Consider the following 15,918-nt stretch of genomic DNA (forward strand, 5'->3'; position numbering starts at 1 on the left):
GAGGGTCTGTTATGAAAAAGTGTCTCACATGTCAAGTCGTTAACGGTTGTGAAACACGGATGTTCCTTATTAGAGCGCACTTTCAGAAAATAGTTGAAGCTGATGTAAGTTCTCCGAAAATGGAGTGACCACTCATCGGACTCAACATACAAACTTTCAACAGGGCTTGTTCTAAATGCCCCAGTGGCCAGACGGATTCCCAGATGGTGTACGGGGTCTAACATTTTTAGCGCGCTCGGGGCGGCAGAGTGATATACTGCGGCTCCATAGTCTATTCGCGACCGAACTAGGCTCCTGTAAAGATTCAACAGACACTTCCTGTCGCTACCCCATGTTGTGTATGATAGGATTTTAAGTAGGTTCATTGTTTTTAGAGATTTTTCTTTAACATGTTTTATGTGAGGAATGAAAGTGAGCCTTGAGTCAAGAATAACACCAAGGAATTTGTGTTCTTTGCTGACAGGAATTTGGTGCCCGCCCAGTTCTACACAAGGATCTAGGACCAGGCCTCTCTTTCTTGTGAAGAGAACACAAGAACTTTTGTGGGGGTTGACCTTAAATCCGTTTTCGTCTGCCCACTTGGAAACCTTGTTCAAGCCCTGCTGTACCTGTCTTTCGCATACTGTAAGGTTGCAGGATTTGAAGCCTATTTGTATATCATCTACGTATACGGAATAAAAAATGGCAGGTGGTAGTGAAGCACGTAGCGTGTTCATCTTTACGATAAAGAGAGTGCAGCTGAGCACGCCTCCCTGGGGTACACCGGTTTCTTGCGTAAAGGGACGTGAGAGTTCATTGCCGACTTTTACTCGGAAGGTACGATTTGACAAATAGCTTTCAATTGTGTTCAGCATATTTCCACGGATGCCAATTTCCGACAGGTCTCGTAAGATCCCGTAACGCCATGCCGTGTCATATGCCTTCTCCATATCGAGGAATATCGATAGAAAAAACTGTTTATGGATAAAGGCATCGCGGATATTTCCTTCCATGCGCACAAGATGATCGGTTGTGGACCGCCCTTCTCGGAATCCACACTGATAAGGATCGAGTATATTGTTGAGCTCAAGGAAATGTATGAGTCTGCGATTTATCATTTTTTCAAAAAGCTTACACAGACAATTAGTTAGAGCTATCGGTCGGTAACTAGCCGCCAAGGAAGGGTCTTTTCCCTGCTTCAGGACAGGAACTACAATCGCTTCTTTCCATGTGGATGGGAGGTATCCCGAAGCCCAAATAGTATTGTATAGTGTAAGAAGTGTAACTTGTGCGTCAGTATGTAGGTGCCTGATCATGTCATACATGACTCTGTCTGGTCCCGGTGCAGTGCTTTTACATGTGTTCAACGCAGCTCTCAACTCGACAATACCGAAAGGCCGGTTATACTGTTCATTCTGCCTGGATTTCCGTATGATTGGCTGACGTTCTATTATTTCTTTATGTTTAAGAAAGGACTGGGAATAATTGGTTGAGCTTGACACACGCTCAAAGTGCTCCCCAAGTGAGTCTGCCTGGTCTTGCAGGGTTTCGCCTTGTGTGTTTACTAAAGGGAGGGAGTATGTTTGTCGCCCTCTTATACTACTAACCCTGTTCCAGACTTTGGCCTCATCTGTATACGAGTTGATACCTGTTAAAAAGTTCTGCCAGCTCTCTCTTCTGGCCTGTCGGCGGGTTCGCCTGCCTTGGGATTTTACTTTTTTAAAATTGATAAGATTCTCCGCAGTGGGGGAGGCACGTAGCAACCCCCACGCTTTATTTTGTTTCTTACGAGCGATCCTACAATCATCGTTCCACCAGGGGACACGCCGTTTGCCTGCCAATCCATTTACTTGTGATATACATTTAGTTGCGGCATCTATGATGAAGGCTGTAAAGTACTCCACAGCTGCATCGATTTCTAAAGAAGACATATCAGCCAGCGAGATGTTAGTAAGTGTTCGGAATTTCTCCCAGTCGGCTGTATGTATCTTCCACCTAGGAGCTTGTGGAGGAAATTCATTTTCTTTAGGTGTTCTTAGCAGTACAGGGAAGTGATCGCTCCCGTAAGGATTGCTCGTAACTTCCCATTCGAGTTCGGGCAGTATAGACGCGGAAACTATACTAAGATCTATTGACGAAAATGTTCTGTTTGCAAGAGAGTAATATGTGGGTTCTTTCTTATTGAGAAGGCACGCTCCAGAAGAAAAAAGAAACTGCTCAACGAGACGACCTCGCGCATCAATACGAGAGTCTCCCCACAAGCTGCTGTGTGCATTGAAATCGCCAAGAACAAGATAAGGTTCTGGCAATTGATCTATCAAGGACTGAAATTCATGTTTGTTTAGTTGGTAATGCGGGGGTACGTAAATCGAACAAATAGTGATGAGTTTGTTCAGCAGGACAACTCGAACCGCCACTGCTTCGAGGGCCGTTCGTAGCTGTAAACATTGACACGCTATGCTTTTTTGAATTACAATGGCAACACCGCCAGATGATGCCATAGCATCATCGCGATCTTTGCGGAAAGTAATGTGCTGTCGAAGAAAATTAGTGTGTTTTGGTTTTAAGTGTGTTTCCTGTAGACACAGCACTTTTGGATTGTGTTTTTGAATGAGCTCTTGCACGTCATCAAGGTTTCTGAGAAGACCTCTGACGTTCCATTGAATTATTTGTGTATCCATATTGGGTGATAATATGTGCTGTGTGTACAGAAACAGAAGTAGTGTTTATGGAAATTACTGTGATTAAATTACAGAGCCCTTTCGAGGCCCTGTAACGGGAGTTTTGCCCTTTCTGGAGCGCTCGAGTGAACCTCGCCGCTCCTTAGGCGCTTGGCGCCCCTGGAGGATAGGTGTAGTGTCCATTGCCTCTTGTGAGGCGCCGGACACCTGCTCTTGCGAGCGAGAAGTCACCAGGGAGAGTCTCGCCTTGGAGGGCAAGACCCCTGCGCCCACCAGCCCGGAGGTCGATGGGGTTCCCTGGGGGATTTGGCTGCGCCGGCCGTTGCCAGCGCTGGAAGGGACCTGGGAGGTTGAGGCAGCCTCAGCTGCGCCCACCTTCGGGGTCGATGGCCCCTTTTCCTCGGTTGGCGGAGCAGCGCTAGCTGCAACCACCGTGGGGGCAGATGGCGTAACTGCCGACTCACTGCGTGTGGGCCGGACAGTCGCCGGAGGCCGTTGTGACGCTGCCCCCTGACGCGCCACATCGGCAAAGGTTTTCTTGGGCAGGTATGATACCCGCCTCCGTGCCTCCTTGAAAGTTATGTTTTCCTTTACCTTGATTGTAACGATTTCCTTTTCTTTTTTCCAAGAAGGGCACGACCGCGAGTACGCGGCGTGCTCACCATCACAATTAACACAATGTGGAGTGTTCTGGCACGTTTCAGAGGAATGTTCTTTGTCACTGCACTTGGCACAAGTCAGCCGGCCTCGACAGTTCTGTGAACTGTGGCCGAAACGTTGGCACTTAAAGCATCTGAGAGGGTTGGGAACGTATGGTCGAACCCGAAGTTTGATATAACCGGCCTCGATGGACTCGGGAAGGACACTTGAGCCGAACGTGAGTATCAGGTGTTTCGTGTTGATCTCTTTTCCATCTCGCCTTATCTTAATTCGTTTAACATTTACAACATTCTGGTCACTGAAGCCCTCCAAGAGTTCAGCCTCAGTGAGCTCCATCAAGTCATCATCAGAGACAACACCACGGGTGGTGTTCATGGTGCGGTGCGGGGTTATAATTATTTGGGTTTCCCCAAATGACACTAATGTTGACAATTTTTCATATTGTTTTTGATCGCGGAGCTCCAAGAGGAGATCACCGCTTGCCATCCTCGACGCCTTATATCCAGGACCAAAGACTTCAGTCAATGACTTAGAAACAAGGAAGGGTGAGATAGTTCTTACTGGTTTATCTGGTTTTGCGGAATGGATAACATGGAAACGCGGGAACGATTCTTTTTGGCGGCCGAAAAATTGAAAGACTTGATCGGTGCGCCCTCTTTTCTGAGGGCGATCAAGTAGTGGAGGGAAGGAAGTAGCCATGTGTGGACGTGTAGTTTTCGGCAGCAACGCCAACCACCCACCATGGAGTCCAACAAGGGGACGCTGCAGGGTCTGAAAAACAGGGCCTGCTAACGCCAGCTGTACGTTGCCGCTATAACCCAATATGATATAACCGAGGTTGGCTACTCACACAAGGTTAACCCTTGCTGCCAGGAAGGTCGGAAGTAATAAAGAAATGAGAAGGAGACAGGAAAGGCGGAAAGTAAGGAAAAGACGAAGGTTGTAGGGAGAGAGAGACAGGAAAAGGCAACTACCGATTTCCCCCGGGTGGGTCAGTCCGGGGGTGCCGTCTATGTGAAGCAGAGGCCAAAGGGGTGTGTTGCCTCCGCCGGGGGGCCATAAAGGTCCAATCACCCAGCATCAGCTCAACCCCCAGGATCCCCTTTTCCCCAGACACGGCTAAGCCGCGCACGGCTACACGCGGGAGGGTCCAACCCTCGTGTGCTCGGGTCCGTGGTGTCGCCACACACCAAACGCCTGCTTGCGCAGACGCCCCTGCGGGGCACTTTTGTGCTGAAGACTTTGAGAAGCCTAGAGTGGATGGGAAGAAGAGGCTAAAGTACAAAGTTGTGCCAATCATTTTTGCACACCGAGTGCCAAAAAAAATGGCTGTGGCTTAGCTAAGGTTAAGCCCAGGATGCGAAGCATACTAGCCTTTATTTTAGTTGTTGAACCACTGTTTAGCCTGGTGAACTGCTGTTCCTTGGCTATATTTGGTTCGGCTAGACGAAGAAACAACTCATGCGTTACCCTGCTTCGCCTTCAAGAGTGGAACGCGACAGCGTTCCCGTCGACCCGCCAGCGACTACGCGCCCCGCATTGGACGCGGTGAGCGTCGAGCAACGCAGCGTTCGGCGCGGCAACGAAATGTGCGCCTGAGCAAGCGTCGCACGCCTGAGCCTTAGAAACAGCTCGTTTCTAAGGCAACACCGCATTCACTAGAGGCGCTTTTGTACCGCTTTGAAGCATCGTACTCGTGGCTCAGTGGTAGCGTCTCCGTCCCACACTCCGGAGACCCTGGTTCGATTCCCACCCAGCCCGTCTTGCAAGAGTTGAGCCGAAGCCACTTCTCTGTCGTGACGTCACGGTGTCACGTGATTTCATGGTCACCGCCGCGCCTGAGGAGCTGGGTTGAGCCCTCGTAATATGCTTCGCATAAAAAAACAGAAAGCCACCATTCGCCCGTCTTCCTAGTTCGCCAGCAGACAACTTGGCTGAAGAGGCTGAACCTGAAGGGGAAAACTTGCTAATAGGTAATTTTTCCTCAAATGAAACTTTTTTCATAGATACACTGCAGCAGTGCTTTGTTGGTCGGTTATCATGTAGCCACATATAATGCAAAATGGACGATTTCGTACCTGAATCTATACTGGCATTGATCTTGTAACTTTTGAATGATTTGAATCGGGGCCTGATACTGTGATTAAACAGAGAAACCTCAACTATTTCATTGGCACTGCTCTTTTACGTGTAGCACTTACAAGTAATGTGGTTGCATATATGGGCACAAAAAGTGTTTGAAACGAAAAAAATCACTATGAAAACTTTTGCAGCTGCTGACAGCACAGCAGATGGTCTGGACTCTTCAAAAGAGCCACAGGATCATACTGAATCTGCTGATGAGGCAACAGAAGTGCCAAAAACCTCTGATGTTCAAGAGGATGCACCTCCCAACATGTTCAATGAAGTTCACACACTGAAGCGCCAACTTAACTTGGAAAGAAGAAAGCGTGCGAGGGTGGAAATGGAGTGTGACGCCCTGAGATCATTTAGTGGACTGCTTGCAGAAGATCAGCTCCGTGTCCTGCAAAAGGGAATAATGAGAGGGTCATCATGGACTCGGAAGACAATTCAGGAGTCTCTGAAGGTCAGACTTGCCTGTGGCGGAAGAGGATATGAATACCCGAGAGGTAATGGCTGGCCGCTCCCTGCTGAACGCACACTTCAAAAACATATTGAAGATATCAAGTTTACCCCAGGTATGCAGTAATGTTTGCAGCTCCATAATAAACATTTCCACATTGCAGGTGCGACTCAATACTAGCTACTGACTTCACTGATGATCACATAGCAAGCATAGCTAGAAATATTGGGCGGCATCAAGAGGCTTGCACTCATCTTTTTAGAAAAGATTTTATAAAGGCTCTGATAGTGACAAGGGAGGTTGTTTGAAACAACCGGGATGAAGCTTGTACTTTTGAATTTCAAAGAAAAGTAGCAGTGATCATTCCAGGACGCATGTTTGTTAGCAAATATACACTCTAACTATGCTTTCTGCAATATCCTGAGGCTAGTGTTAAAGCTATCAAACATAATAAAACGCTCTTTTCTTGCCATTCTAGGTATTCTTGAGGAAGTGTTTCCACCTTTAGCATCAAAAGTGGCAACATTCAACTCTGAAGAGCGTTATGTAGTCCTAATGTTGGACGAAATCCAACTGACACCTGGTTTGGACTACGATATTACAACACGCTCTGTCATCGGTAAGGCTTCATCAAAAACAAATGTGGTCTGCTGTTTACATATCAGACAGAGTAGTTCTCTTGCAGCTAAAACCAATGCAGTAATGAGCACTGGCATGTGATACTTAGCGATGTGAAAACAAAAATTAAATGCAACTAATTTAACTGCGCTAATTTCAATATCTAAGAGTTAATGACTAAATGTGGGTACACAGGTACACACAGAAAGCCATTCAAGCATCCTTGGGATATCTTTTATTTATGTTGTTTTCAATTAAACCTGTTATACCTCATAAACAAAGTTATCGAAGTGGTGACCAACTTAGGTCACTTAAGCTTGGCACATGACAGGCTTAGATGCTTATGTGCTACTAAACCAAGCTCAGCAACATCATTTGTTTTTATTCTATTTTTGATACTTTCCTGTGCTAATAAAGCACACTGTATGCTTACTTTATGATATATACTGGACAGCTCTGCACTGCTATGCTCCAAATAAGCATTCTTGAAATATCCCTCAGGCCGCCTTACTCTCGCCTCCTCGGACCCAAGTGGAGAGCCTGTACTGGCGACACATGCTTTGGTTTTTGTGCTCGGTGGAATTGCATCAAGATGGAAGCAGACCGTCGCATATCATTTCACAGGTAAGTAGCAGTTGAAAGTTCGTGTTAAGTGAATTTTTGCACGTAAAGTTGGGAACAACACAATGTTTTCATTTTTCTTAAGTGCATAACTGCAGAGACTGTTTGGCCAATTCCTGAAGAATTGCGTGCCAGTGGTGTGTAACACAGAGTGGCAACATTCCTTCTAGAATCTTTACTGAATTGCCTACTTTTTCTTGGATGGTAGCGAGCTAATGCATAGGGGAGGCTTACAGAAAATGCAGTTGGTGTCGATTAAGACCACCTAGGGTCACAGGCAATGACAATCCACAGAATAAAGCCGAAATGAGTTGTCAGTACTGTGTAGAATGCTACGTAGCTATATGAAGTGATGTCTCGCACAACTAAGGCAGCATCCTTGGCTTGACTACTGGCGACAGGCTGTCGTCGCTTGCTTGCTAAACCTCCTAAGCGGCTGACGAGTGAAAGAAGGTACCATGAAAAATGAAGCAAGGCGGTTATCGACTTGGCCTTGTGCCTTGCCATGTTGGCTGTGCGCCAGCCAAGTGTGGAGCGGGTGCGAGGCACCACTAATAGAAGCATAATGCAATAAATACAGCATCAGTATGCATATCCCAATGAGTGAAATGTGCAAAATCAATTAAAGGTTTCAACATTTTGTTTTCATTTCAGCTGAATCCTTTGATGCAGCAAAGGTACTGGACTTGCTATTTGAAATCATCAGGCGCAGTGAAAGCATCGGTCTAGCAGTGGACTGTATTACTTCAGACATGGGTGGAGGAAATCAAGCCATCTGTAAGCTGCGTGGAATCATGGCCACAAAGTATGGTCATCCAAGGACCACCTGCCCCCATCCATGTGGAAACGACCGTAGCCTCCATTTCCTTGCGGACGCACCCCACCTGCTCAAGAACTTGCGCGGGCACCTGGTTCAGCAACAAAGAATCCTTCTAGACGACGACACGGTGCGGAATAACAAGTTGCCATGCAATGAGGTAAGTTGCTGAGTCTCACACCGTCTTACATTGCTGTTCACAACATAGCGTGCACAATGGATTTTAATTATTTGGAAAATGTTGTGACTTTTGCTTCTACAATGAAGATCTTTTGCTTCTACAATGAAGATTATTTACTTCAATGTGAAGCATCTATAGGATTCAGCTCAAATAAATACAAATATGGTTTTACAGTTTCATTTAACTCAAGAGTCCCTTTGTGAGGGCATAACATGAGAGGCAGGCACCTGTAAACATACACTATGCTACATTAGCCTACACATGCAAAATGGCAATGATCATTTGCTGCTTCTGCAGGTCTCCATGAAGTACCTAGAGCAGCTATGCGAGATTGACAATAAACAGCCTGAAGCTTGCTCCACGCCTGAAGTCAAAGCATTTAAATCCCAGCCACTATGAAAAAAATGAATGTAGGCACAGCATATGCTCTATTTAACCATGCAGTAGCATCTGCCCTACGGCTTCTGGTCGAGCAGGGCAAAATGGACGAAGAGGCCCTTACGACAGCATGGTTCGTGGACCAGGTGTTCAAGTGGGTTTCCCTCATGACATCTCGGACGCCAACCATGGCGTTGAGCGACCTCTACCCTGAAAAGGGAAAGGAAGCTGTGACCTTCCTGACTGACTTCGTGGAAGTCTTCAGGAACCTCCGCATCATTGACAAAGGAAAGACGAATGCAGCATGGAAGCCTGTCCAGGCCGGCACAATAATAACGACTACAACTGCACTGAACTTACGCAAACGGTATGTGCAAAGCAAGAATCTGAAATTTCTGTTGTTGAGTCGCCTCTGCCAAGACACGCTCGAGAACATATTTAGCACAATAAGGGTTAAGTCGCCCGTCCCCAGGGCACGGGAATTCAAGTATACCTTAAGAGTCATTGTCCTGGCACAATTCTTCAAGCCAAGCATGCATGGGTCTTACGACATTGATGACTCTGTTCAGCTAACAGATTTTCTTTCCTCCCGACCTTATTTGGCTGAAGAACTAGAGAATATAAATATGCCAGAGGAAGTAGGAGACCTTGAGCCTGAAGAACAGCAGTCTCTACAGTATGTCGCTGGTTATGTGGCACGCAACATGAAAAAGCACAAGCTCTGTGAGAGTTGCACAACTTTATTGGTTCAGCCGGCAAAGAATGAAAACAGGTTTTTGGCACTCAAGAACTGCATTCCAGACAAGCAATCTCTTTGCTCACCATCCGAAAATATTATGCACCCCAGTGAGTGTGTGGAGACATACTTCAGGGAGAATGAAGAGTCTCTTGTCATGGGAAAAGTCAACGTTGATCAAGTCAGGACCCTCATTGCAGCCGTGGAGCCCACGTTCACTGTTTTTCCTGCATGTCACAATGTTGCAGACAAAGTTGTACATGAATTTTTGTTGTGTAGGCTGCGCTTTGCACTGCGTGCAAAAAATGAAATGCTGCAAAAGAAAGCAGCACTAAGTGCGGATCAAAAAGTGTTGGCATGCGTGCAGCTATTTCAAATGTGAAGTGAGCGGTAACTTTATGCTTCAAGAGCTAGACCATTCTTAAGTTCTGTGTCCATATCAATATGCTGTTGCACTGTACTAAGAGCTGACAGTGGGGTACCATTATTCCACGTTTTGTATGTCTCAGGCTGAAAAGGCCGACATGTTTTTTGTAATATGGGCTTGATACACTGTCTTTAGTACCCTTAAAGGACTATAGACGCCAAATTTTTGCTGGCGTGTTTTCTTGTTTCAAACGATGTGTGAGACATTCGTATACATGGAGCAGCCTGTGGTATTCGCGTACAACCGCTAAATAATTTACAATTTAATTTCTTCTTGACGCTATTCCAGTTTCACCCAACGACGACTGTGATGTCAAGTTGATGTTTTCGTCACGTGATTCAGTAGAAAAACTAATATAATCGATGACAGGTCATTTTTTGTCATTCCAGGACTTGGAAAAGGTTGGATTAAATGTCGCATTAAATTATAACTACACATCAATGATTATGTTAGTTTTTTAGTAGATCACGTGACCAACACATCAACTTGACATCACAGTCGTTCGTCGATGAAACAGAAACAGCATGAGAGAAGAAAATCAATTATAAATTATTTAGCGCTGTAGGCAAAAACTGCCCGGTAACCCATGTATTCTATTGTGTAACGCATCGTTTGACAGTTACTTTGTGAGTGGCAGTTACTTTGTCACTCACTTTGTTTTGTACTTTCATAGTTTCTATTCCGCTTTTGCGAATTTCAGTGCTTAAACTATGTTGTATTTACTGATGTATTCTTTTGATGTTGCTAAATATGTTTCCATTGTGACCACCTGTATTTTAACCCCCCTACGATAATGCCGTACAGGCGATGTAGGTATACCGAATAAATAAATAAATAAACAAAATTAGGTGTTCATAGTCCTCTACTAACCATGTATGTTTGGTGTGAAATGTGTTTTGAATTTTGTCACATGTGATGTTCCATGCTGAGTTCAGCCTCCAGAGTCAGGCAAAGAAGACATTATTCCAGTTTGCAATATTTAATTATTTATTTCTGGCTTATTTATTTTGGACTCTTGGCTCATCACTGCAAGCTGGTTCCGCTTTTTTTAAAACCTGACCAAGTCTGAGTTAGGGGAGTCGGATGGCACAGTTATTGAATGCCTGCGGCTCTTTGTCTAGTGTCTCTTAGCCATTCCACTAATGCTTAATTTGCTGCACTATGTGGGAAAAAAATGCCTGCAGGGGTGTTGTGCGCTTAACCCAGTTTGTGCTGTTTACGGTTGCTGTTATGTTTTTGTGTGCAGAAGCTGTATGCATGATACAGAATTTTTAAAATTTATTCAAGCAGTTCGATGCGTTTTAAATGTTCTTGGATTGCATTGTTTAGGGGGGTTGTAAGCACACATTCATACTTGTGTGGTGGTTGATGCTGCATATAAGGCCATCTTGGCAAAATGTCGAGTGTATTTGAGCAGCTGTTCTAGCCCGTGCTTAAGATGAGAGTACTGGCTGATTCTGCTTATTATGGCTTGTATGTAAGGCTTTCCAGCTTCAAAAGCTATTTTCTGTATTCCGCAGAAGGATGAAATCAGATTTCGCTGTGGTTTTAAGCAGATACTGTGCAATCGGTGTTTTCTGGTGTTCGTGCTGTTGTAGTTTCATTGTCATATATACAAAATTCATTTTGTTTTTGTTCGTACACACTAAGGGTGTTGCTGTTTGTGAGTTGGTACTTTTAAATGGTGTTGCCAGTACAGGGTAGTTATCTTTCTGTTGTACAGCAAACTCCACTTGCTGTTCAAGATGACTGGTGATAGGTGTTTCTAGTCTTGCATGTGCTGTTTGCAGCGCTTCTACTTTATTTTCCACACTAGTGGTGTCAGCCTCCAGTGTGTTCCGTAGGCGAAAGAAACGTGTTTGCTTCTGCAGGTGAGGTCAGTGATGTATACTTTTTGAATGACTGTTTGCTTGGAACATGCGGATGAAGAGGAGCTGGCTCACATGCATATTTGCTAGGAAACAAGCTTGTGGAGCAGGTTCTGGCACCAGTCACCAGCGCCCGCTCTTATGAGTTGTAAGAGGGTTCCTTTCTTGTGTAATGCTGTGCCTTCGCAGTGGTGCCAGATGAGGACCTCCGTGTGCTCCGTTGGCTACCTATGTCTCTGTCGGTGCCATTCAGCTGCGGAGTAATGCAGAGTAGTTGATTTATGACAAGGTAGACAATTTCATAGCTCAAGCTGTATCTGCTGATCTCGTGGGCTTTCTGAGAGCTTTTCACAGATAGCAAAGCATCCCCTGAAGTGCCATCAAAATTTAATGTATGAAAGAAATGCAGTTGCTGCCACCATAACTACTATTTATTCTTTAGTCAATGATTACCCCGCTTAGCCCGAGGGCGCAACAGCAGGGGCATTCGCTTCACCTCACTGCCATTCTGATGATCGGCGCTGCAACTGAAACTTGTTTGCTAGTACAGTAATTACAGATCGTGATACATCCCAAGCAACACACGCATTGAAGCTTAGTTAAAGCTATATTTATAAATCCGCGAAAAGAAATAAAATTCATTAGGCTTCAGAACTTGTAGCTTCCGTACATGATGGATGTTGCAGGCAGTTTGTTAGTCGCAAGGAGCAAAACTAAGCCATTCTTAATTTCTACTTCAGGTGTACCTACACTTCCAAGTCTCTTCAGCATAAGCACATTTGCCTTATGTGCCATAAAGAGAAAAAAAAAGCATTATCACTCATTTACGTGCACTTTGTTTTTAGGTGCCAAAGTGTCTTAGTCTGCCCATTTTTAAGTTTGCATGGTGTGCCTGCTTCATGATCACATTTGACAGGGAGACTTTACTCACAAATACAGGATGATGAAGGAAGGACGGGATGAGCTTGAATTGACAACAGCATTAAGGAAAGCAATGTGTGCTCCCAGCCACTACATTTAAACAGGAATGATGTTTTGTGATTACATAAAAAAAATTCGTATCACAGCTAAAACCACCAAAAGCAAAGAAGGTGAAAGCTTCATACCTGTAGAAAAATTAAAAACAAGGATAAAGCCTCACCTTAAAACGTAAAAGAAAACCTATATTATCTAGAATTAAGCAACCTAAGTGCTCTTTGAAGAAAATCAACACCAGATACAGTCAAACCTCGATATAACGAACACGAATATAACGAATTACTGTATATATCGAACTCTTCCGAAATATTTTTGTCAAACACATGTATTTTTAACTTTCTATAGCGAACGCGGTTTGGCATAAAACGGATATAACGAACTTCGCGACGCCAAGCCCTACCTCACTTTAATAGCAGGCGGCAGGCTTCGTTGCACTACAAGTGCGTTGTGCGGCGCAGCAAACGTTCAGGACTACCTCGCAGGCCCTGACAGCGCCACAGATACCACGTCGTCATCGAGAGTTGACAGCCAAAGAAATCGTCCGCATCTCACAACCGCTGACAGCGCCGCTTCAGCAGCGGCGGCAGCGGCGTGATCGAATGTTGCTTTTGCATTTTAGTGTTAGCAGTGGCGTGGCCGTCGTAGCGTTGTGTGGAGGCTCTTTCGGTGGTCGTGTCGAGTGCGGTGCGCGGGTGTGCGTAGTGCTGTGATGGCGATGAATGTGAAAAAAAGAGTGGCACTCACGTTAAAGACCAAGCTCGAGATAATTGAACGTGTCGAGAACGGCGAAAAGAAGTGCATTCTTGCGGACTTATTTGGCATCCCAAGGTGCACTTTGAGTGCCATTGTGAAGAACAAAGCTGTCATCAAGGCACAAGCACACGAGACCATGCGGACAAGTGCACAGCGTCTTCGGCCCCCTGCGTTCAGCGACTTGGAGAAGGCGCTCTACAAACGGTTTTTAGATGTCAGAGCTCGGAACATACCAGTGTCGGGGCCGATGCTTCAACAAAAAGCGAAAGACTTTGCCTGTATCCTCGCTGCCGAAAACTTCGTCGCCAGCTCTGGATGGCTGCAAAGGTTCAAGGCACGTTATGACATCGTGGGCAAAACGATCTCTGGCGAAAGTGAGACGGCTAACTGCGAGAGCATCAGAAAGTGGTTGGAAGAGGAGTGGCCGCAAATCCTTGCAAAATATCAGCCCAAGGAAATCTTTAATGCGGACGAAACAGGCCTATTTTGGCAGATGCTACCCAGGCGTACCCTTGACGCACGTGGAGAGCCGTGCCATGGCGGGAAGCAAGGAAAGGCCCGGATCACTGTTTTGCTTGTCGCCAACATGGAAGGCACTGTGAAACTGCGACCCTTCGTCATCGGGAGATTTAAAACCCCCAGATGCATGAAAGAGTGCCGCGTACTCCCCGTAGAGTATGCTTCCAACAAGAAATGTTGGATAACGCGTGAACTTTTCGCAAAGTGGCTGCTTGCTTGGGACTGCGAGCTTGTGCGCGAGGGTCGCAAAGTATGCGTCCTTGTTGATAACTGTACCGCGCACAACACAGATGTCGCACTCAATAACATTGAAGTTCGCTATCTTCCGCCTAACTCTACAGCCAAGCTACAGCCTTTAGATCAAGGCGTCATCAGGGCTTTCAAGGCAGTTTATAAGAGGGGACTCATTGACACTCTTCTCGTGAAGCTTCGTATGAAGCAAGACTTGAAGATCGACCTGCTGGGAGCAATGCAGATGCTTAAGGCGGCATGGGACAGTGTGAAAGGTGAAACGATTGCCAACTGCTTTCGGCACGCAGGTTTTGTTCCACCAGAGGCCCATGCATCAAGTGACGATGTTGACGATCCCGACGAAGCAGAAGCAGAGCTCCGCGAGCTCGATGAGGCCTGGAACGATTTTTCGCGTTTTGTTGGTGACATGCCCACAACAATGACTGTAGAAGGCTTCGTAGGTGGCGACGACATCTCAGCGACCACGACTGTACTGACGGACGCCGAAATCGCTGCGGAAGTCTCTGAACATCCCGCAGACGAAGCTCAGGCTGACCCTGTAGACGATGAGAACATTCCGACTTCACAAGAAGCACTTGCTGCGTTGGATTTACTGCGCCGCCAATGCAGTGCTATTGAGGGCAGTGGGTTTGCTCTTGTTGAGTGTTTGCAAACTGTGGAACAGGGGGTGATATGGAATGCGATCAACACCAAGAAGCAGGCCGCGATAACGCAGTTTTTCGGGCGTAAATAAATGAACGTGACCCAAGTAAGCATCGTTCCAGTTGCTGTGCCTTCTCTGATTGAATTTTGCTCCTCTTGCATGTATTTTTTACGAAATTTTATATTACGAATTATGGATATAGCGAACTAATTTCCTACTTTTTAACTGTTCGTTATAACGAGGTTGACATGCGTTTCTTTATTCATCATTGAATGAAGAGACGCTCTTCTTCAATCATCATCGTCTCTTCTTCATCATTGACATGCGTCTCTTTCCAACCTGTGAATGAGAGGCGCCTCAAGCATCCTCCTAGCTAACTTGTCCTTTAATCGTCCTAAGACTTCTGTGTTTCTGTACAGCAGATAAAAACTACAAGCTTTACAGTGCAAACGGACATACTGAGAATTATTTTTATTAAGTGAAGCACCATGTTCTCTTCGTCAGTTGTTTAGGAAACGAACAGTTTGCCCTATATAAACAGACCTACAGCTCAGCGATATCTTGCAAACCATGAGTGCTGCACATTCAACAAGCTTGGTGGTATGCTTCATATAACAAACGAGTTTTTTCACCATACTTCAGCTGAAAAGTGTGTAAAGGCTTGACAACTTGTGCGGGAAGTGGGAGCGTGTGAAGACTACGTCTGTGCTGAATTTTTTTGCTACCATTTCGGAACAGAAAGATACGGTGGAAGCAGGGCAAAATCTGAAATTTCTTTTTCTGCTGTTCTTTTGTGGCACTGAGGACAGTGGGTCATCTATATTCTCTGCACAATTTCTGAAACAGGCTTTCTGCATCAGCGGTGAGCACCGACATGTTGGTCTCCTTGGGTATGCCTCTGAAATAAAAGCTTTCTTTGTCTCTTTGCAGTTGTCCCATCCTTCTTTCCCCATCCTTTGTTTCTTCGGCAGGCATCTCTGTAAAAAGTATTGCCAACTAGCCCAAAATTCCACTTTGTTCATGACTGAAGCCGTAGGCTTGTGGTCGGGGAAAATGAAAGTGCAATGTATATGTTCTATATGTCAATAGATGTATGCAAGGTGGCTATCGCTTACCGCACACAAAGCACTCATATTGTTTACTGCCTTACTTTCATTGAATGTGTAATTTGTACCTGGATCTACATCCCAAATGAAACTGACCTATACACATGACATTTAAGA

This window comes from Dermacentor albipictus, chromosome 7 (genome assembly GCF_038994185.2).
Source record: "Dermacentor albipictus isolate Rhodes 1998 colony chromosome 7, USDA_Dalb.pri_finalv2, whole genome shotgun sequence".
In the NCBI taxonomy this organism is placed as follows: domain Eukaryota; kingdom Metazoa; phylum Arthropoda; class Arachnida; order Ixodida; family Ixodidae; genus Dermacentor; species Dermacentor albipictus.